Here is a 6,352-nt window from a genome sequence, read left to right as displayed (position 1 = left end):
CTCCTCCCCGGCCATGCGAAAAAGGAGCAATAAGCTGCGTTACAAGACCCCACGGCAGCAAAAGCAAAGGGGACGACCCGTGAAGCGAGCGGTCCCCAAGAAAACTTCAACTGCAGCGTTTGGGGGCAGAGTTAGTGGACCTGAGACCGCCAGCAGCGATGCCTGTGTGGGGACTGTCAGTCAAGCCGGAGGAGATCAGAGAACCCACGCGGGTGGTGCAGAAGACGCAGGGTGCCCATTCAGCCAAGGCAACATAGGCGAGACTGGGGAGTGTGAACGGACCACCGCAGATCCACTGGCAATACAGCAGAGCCAGCGCAGCCCGGACACCCAGCTACAAATGAGAGGGAGCGGGTAGTATTCCCCTGAAATCCTGCGCCTGCCTCTGCCCCATACAGCAAGCCCGGCTCCACGCAGCGCAGGGCCCCCATGAGCTGTGATGCGCCCCAGCTGACGCAGGGTAAGTAGGCATAATTAAGGGAGTTGGCAGCCATGAAGCAGGCGCACGCAAGACGCTCCTCTCCCAAACAACGGACATGGAGGTTTATGAAAGCATCTGCCCCAGCGCACCATAACCTACACTTGGAAGGAGACCCCCCCTATGGCAGGAATAGAAGGGTGACTCCTGCAGCATTCCCCCCGCTAACGGCCAGCGAAGGAACCCGGGGCGAGGGGTGGGGACGGCACGTGTCCCCAACCCTCAGCATTTGACTCTGCAGGAGAGCGCTGCTTCGCTCCACCACCCACCCTTATGAAAACTAACCCTGCCATGCAAGATTAACCGAGAAGGAACCTCCATGGGTTCAAGAGCATACTTAGAGGCTCAGGAATGGTGGGAGCACGGGGGCCCCCCGGGAAGAAATTCAAGAAGCTCCTGGGCTCCAGGCCATTGTGACACTGCGACCATAACCACTTTCACCTTTGAGCGTATTAGCCCCACAGCCCCCAGGGGGCAACCAACCCAGGCTCTAAAGGGGAGCTAGACCCCCGCTGCGCACAGGAGGGAGAGAAAAGCATCCCCTTCCTACAGAACAACTGGCCAATACCCCGGGGTCAAGAGGAACCTCAGAGGCCTGGGAAGAAGCCCCCTACAGTAAGGTGCAGGCAGGCACTCGTCATCAGCAGGCAATGTTGCGCAACAAGGCCAAGGAGGCCAAAAAAGGCCCCTCAAGGACCAAGATCTCAAGAAAACAGAAGGGACCCTCCAAAAGCTATGTAGAAATGAGGGGGAAGCCCCGGAGGAAGAGGATCCATGGGTGACAGAGAGGCAGCAGTTGGAGGAGCCCCCGACGCTACCACAGGGGCAAGAGGTCACGAGCAAGGGGCTGCAACAGTGCTTTAAGGCATTCAGTGACCAAATGACTGCTACCCTTCAGACACAATTAAGCCTAATACGCACCGAACTTGCACAATCCCTGCAGGAAATCAAAGGCGACAGTTGAATTGATACAAATGAAACGCAATTCAAGAACTCACTTAAAACACCCGGAAGATAGATGTATTAGCGAAGCTGCAGGCGGTAGCGACACAACCTGGAGCTCCAAGCCAAGGACTTGGAGAACCGCTCGGGAAGGTCCAACATCAGGGTGAAGGGGGTGCCAGAATGTGTGAGCGATGCCGACCTCAGGGAAACAATGCAGCATGTGTTCAAAGATTTGCTGGGCATGGCTGGGGGAGAAATTCTCAGATAGGTGGTCCGCAGCGAGAAGAACCCGGGGCCAGGCCAAGAGAAGTGGCAATGGCTTTACAGCGATACGAACAAAACAAATGGATCCTCCAAGCGGCAAGGAAAGCAACCCTGATAAAAAGTGAACAGCGCCGTCAGAACTTTTCCAGGACCTGGCCAAATCCATACTATCAATGAGGAGGCAAATGGGCCTGGTGACCAAAGCCCTTACCAAAGCCCAGATAAGATCCAGGTGGACATTCCCCTTTGGAATGGTCTTCAAGTGGGAAGGGTGCCAACGCCACATCACTACGTTGGATGAGGGACCCAAGATCCTGAATATTGAAGAAGAAGGGGATGCAGGGGGAGGACCTAATTGGAGGCCAGAACATGAAAGCCACCAAGAGAAGCCATGGGAGTGGAGAAGAGTAGAGAGGTCAGAGCCGAGACACAAACAATTGCAGGGTCCGGGGGGGATAGCAACCGAAGCCCCAGGCTGAATAGGCTGTCCACTTAACAGCAGCAGGGGGGTGGGGGGAAATCACGAGACAAGGGTTAAGACCCGGTGGGGTTACACAGGGAATGTCAGCCTAAGGGTCGGCTCCGGGAGACAGGGGGTTAGGAGGTGAAGGATCTTGGAAACAGGGGAGAGCAGAGGAATGGCTCTCCCCGCACAGTTATTCTCTGGGATGTGAACGAGATCAAGCAACCTAGGACGACGTTACGGCTTGGGGAAGTTGAGCCGAGTCCAGCCGCAGGGGGATCGTTTCGACATGGTTACTCTCAGAACGTAACGGGGTATGGGTAGGGATCCAAATACTAAAACTCAATGTTGAGGACTAAACACACTGACTAAAGAGACAGAAACTGGAGAACCTCCTCCAGGATACCAAGCCCGACATTGTGACGCTCCAGGGGACCGATATCCGTAAGCAAGACAGATACAGAATGAAGTTGAGGATAACCCCAGGTTCTGTAGGCCAACGACAAGAGCAAAGCTTGAGGGGTCCTTATAGCATTTAGACACCTACCTGACATCGAAATAATAGGCACAAAAGTCGACAAGGAAGGTAGATTCCTCTTCGTCCAGCTACAATGGGGGGTGGCCTCTCACAATCGCCACAGTGTACGCCCCCAACTCAGGGCAGGAAGAATACTTGCAGGGGGTTTTGGAGAAACTAAACCAGTTAACAACGAGCCAGCTAATACTGGCGGGATTTTACTTGGCGTGGCGCCCATCCATGGACAGAAGCGCAGACAGGACACCCACATCTGAAGGCCCATCTAGTAAACTACAGGCTAGCATAACAGAATAGCATTAGCAGATACATGGCATGAACTAAAAGGGGACTCCAAGGGGTATACTACTCACATGTGCACCGAACATTCTCAAGAATTGATTACATATTGAGACACTGCTCTGCCAAGTACAGATCATAGAAAGGGAAACCATAGCCCTGCCCGATCACACTCCCCTGCAGCTAGAAATCCAATGGGAGGGGGGGGCCTCTGGAAGTGGCGGTTCCCCTGACATCTGCTGATGCAGTAATTTGCGACGAGATACACAAGTCCATCCGCAACTTCTTTGGGGAAAATAAGACCCCGGAGGTGCAGGAACATGTAGTATGGGACGCCTTTAAGGCAACCATGCGGGGGGTGCTCATAGCAAAGCAGGCATCTCGAGCCAAACAGGAGAAGGCCCTCCAGGTGGACCTAGAACAGGGGTTAACGGAGACAGATAGGGGGGTAATGATCAGGAGGGAGTATAGGCATATCAAAGGGCAAATCAATATCCTTCTAGCTAAACAAGCAGTGAAATCGCTCCGATTCTTGAGTCAGAAGTATTACCTCCAGCAAACAAGACAGGCCGGCTCTTAGCCAGGTAGGTTAAGCAGAAGGATACGGCAGGTACAATACGCCACATTCAGATGGTGGAGGGACAGGAAACCACACGTACAGAAGAGATCCTTCAGGCGTTCACAGAGTTCTATACAAGCATCTACTATGCGGAGGCACCGGAGAGTGATCTCCAAAAGGCCTTCTTAAAGGGGCTATCACACACACTCATGCATCATCTCTGACAGAGCGGGGGAGATGGGTCGGTGGAGAGCCCACCGCGACAGGATGCCACTGCAATCGCCAGGCACCGGCCCTCAACATCATTACATCACAGGGTTTCATTCATCCCTCTGACTCGGGCAGGCATTATATTCTTAGTCAGTGTTTCCAGACAGGTCGGGTGGTTAACCGACCCCTGGCGCCCTTTGTGGGCCTCCCCGCCCGGCAGCACGACGTGGTTGGGGTGTATTGAAGGCAGTCCACCACAGTCACATCGGGAGCCCCGTCTCCCGTGGCCACTCTAGCAACCCCCAAGAGGGGCCAGGACAGTTGCCGGGTAAGGGCCCGGTGGTGGTCTATCTCCCTCAGCCCCGTGGACACAGCAAAACTGCTGTCAGGGGGCTGTAACACTCTGCTGGAGCAGAGAGCCACCTGCCCCCTGGGGCCTTCCCAAATGCACCCTGCTGGGGCTGGATGTGCCCGGGCCGCAGACCCGCAAGGGCCTCCACCGTTCCAGGTGACCAACCTGCTTGCCATGTTGAATCCTGTGGGTGGACTGCACAGACCCCACCAGTTTACCGCTCAACCGTTTCACACCCTCTTGAACTCTCTCCAACTTTCCCTTACGGTACTTGTTGGTCACCAGTCTCGCGCCCGTATTTAGCCTTAGACAGAGTTTACCACACGCTTTGGGCTGCATTCCCAAGTAACCTGACTCCAAGAAGACCTAATCCCGGTGTGCAACAGGCCGCTATCGGCCTAACACCATCCGCGTGGGGAGACTCAATCAGAAGGACTTGAGCCCCCTGAGTGATGCCGGGGAGTCGGTCTTCTGTACGCCACATTTCCCACGCCTGCTGCTGAATGGGGATTCGGCGCTGGGCTCTTCCCTTTTCACTGGCCGTTACTGAGGGAATCTTGGTTAGTTCCTTTTCCTCCGCTTAGTAATATGCTTAAATTCAGCAGGTCACCATGTCTGATCTGAGGCCGTGGTCGGGGAGCACAAAGCTCAGGGCAGCTGGCCTCGGGCCCGTATGGGGGGTTGCCCCAGCCCTTGGCGCAGGCGAGTGCATTCTGTTCCAATCTGTGACTGAAGCCCACATGGTCACGAGGTCCGTGCTCCATGGTCATCCTGCGCCGGCAGCCGTGGGACCCCAAAGACAGCCACACACAGCACGGCCAGGTGCCCCGGGGTAGGGTGAAGGTGAGCCAGGCTTTTTTAAAGCCTGCTGCCGCCGCCACCACATCCGGGGCGCGTCGGCCACCCGGCCCTCCCGAAACCAGCATGAGGTGGGGAAACTGGGGAAACCAGGACGCGTCCGCAATGAGCTTGCGCGCCAGATCCAAGGATCCAGCGACGGTGCTGATCGGGGTCTGACCTTAGGGGGATGAATGGAATGGGGTCCCTGCGACAGCCCCACCCACGCCCCTGGGAGTGAACCCCGGGGCGATTGATGTACAAGCGACCCTCAGACAGGCGTAGTCCCGGGAAAAACCCAGGGCCACATGGTGCGTTCGAAGTGTTGATCAATGTGTCCTGCAATTCACACTAATTCTCGCAGCTAGCTGCGTTCTTCATCGATGCACGAGTCGAGTGATCCACCGCCAAGAGCCACAGGCAACTTTTTTTGTCCTAGACGTCGGCCTGACCCTGCCGGTGCAGGAGAGGTTGGGGGAGGCAGCGTTGGCTGTGGAAGGACAGCCCAGCTCCCTGTCTAGCTCGGCCGAAACCATTGTGGTTTCAAAAAAATAAAAAATAATAATCCAGGTGCTCAGCCTGACCGCCAGCTGCAGCAGCACAGCGCTTCCCAGGGGGATGGAGGTAGGCCGCTCTGCCACCTGCCCACACGGCCCGATCCACTCATCCTTCCCCGACCCCTTCCACTTCCCTTTTGGGAGGGGGGCTGGGAGATGGACAACGAGGCAGGCCAGAGACAGCACAGACAGGGGGTCGGGTGGGACCACTAGAGTCTTCAAACCCCAGCCCGGCCGCATAGGACCCAGCTCCAGGTACCTGGGCAAGAGGGAAGGTCACCCACTGTGCCAGCGGGCCTGGCCATTGCTCACACACAGATGCGGGCGGCTGGAACCTTGGCGCCCACCGTCAAGTGAGCCAGCGGCACCATGGCTCATGCCTGGCTTGCCCGGGTGCCTGTCTGCCTGGGAGGCACCCCTCGAGAGCAGTCAGGTTTCCCTCGGCTCCCGGCTGCCCCCAGTCAGGGCTTCCCTGGTGACCGGGGTGTCCCCACCAATGCCCAGCTGCTGGCAGGTCAGAGAGAGGAGTGTGCGCCCCCCGGCCAGCGCAGATGCGGGCTCAGTGAGGAGAGGGGGCTGGTTGACCACGCGCACCGGACCGCTCTGCGAGAGGTGCCCGGGCTGTGGGTGTGCACGTCTGGGATGCAACCGAGGTCGGGCGCACGGCTCTCCCTCCCGCTGCTCCGCTGTTAATGATCCTTTATGCCCCCACCCACAAGCAGAAACCATTCACACTCAAATGCCCCATTTCTCCTTCCAAACACGTTCCAGATTCAAATGCCACCTCCCTCCTGACCTACATGCCACCATCCCTGCATCCGAACCCACAAAGACACCAAAATCCGTCCCTCCATACCTGCACCAAGATCCTCC

General features: G+C 56.8%; 1 non-coding gene across 1 annotated transcript; it reads right to left on the bottom strand.

The window, feature by feature from the left end:
- Positions 1-5,187: 5,187 nt before the first annotated feature.
- On the bottom strand, positions 5,188-5,338 carry LOC138468704 (5.8S ribosomal RNA). The gene has a single exon (XR_011268435.1). It is a non-coding gene; the product is annotated as a 5.8S ribosomal RNA (ribosomal RNA).
- Between the last annotated feature and the right edge of the window lie 1,014 nt (positions 5,339-6,352).

Source organism: Ambystoma mexicanum, chromosome 4q (genome assembly GCF_040938575.1).
Source record: "Ambystoma mexicanum isolate Mex_15411 chromosome 4q, UKY_AmexF1_1, whole genome shotgun sequence".
Taxonomy (NCBI): Eukaryota; Metazoa; Chordata; class Amphibia; order Caudata; family Ambystomatidae; genus Ambystoma; species Ambystoma mexicanum.
The sequence above is the reverse complement of the archived record's forward strand: the minus strand, read 5'-3'. Positions and strand labels throughout refer to the sequence as shown.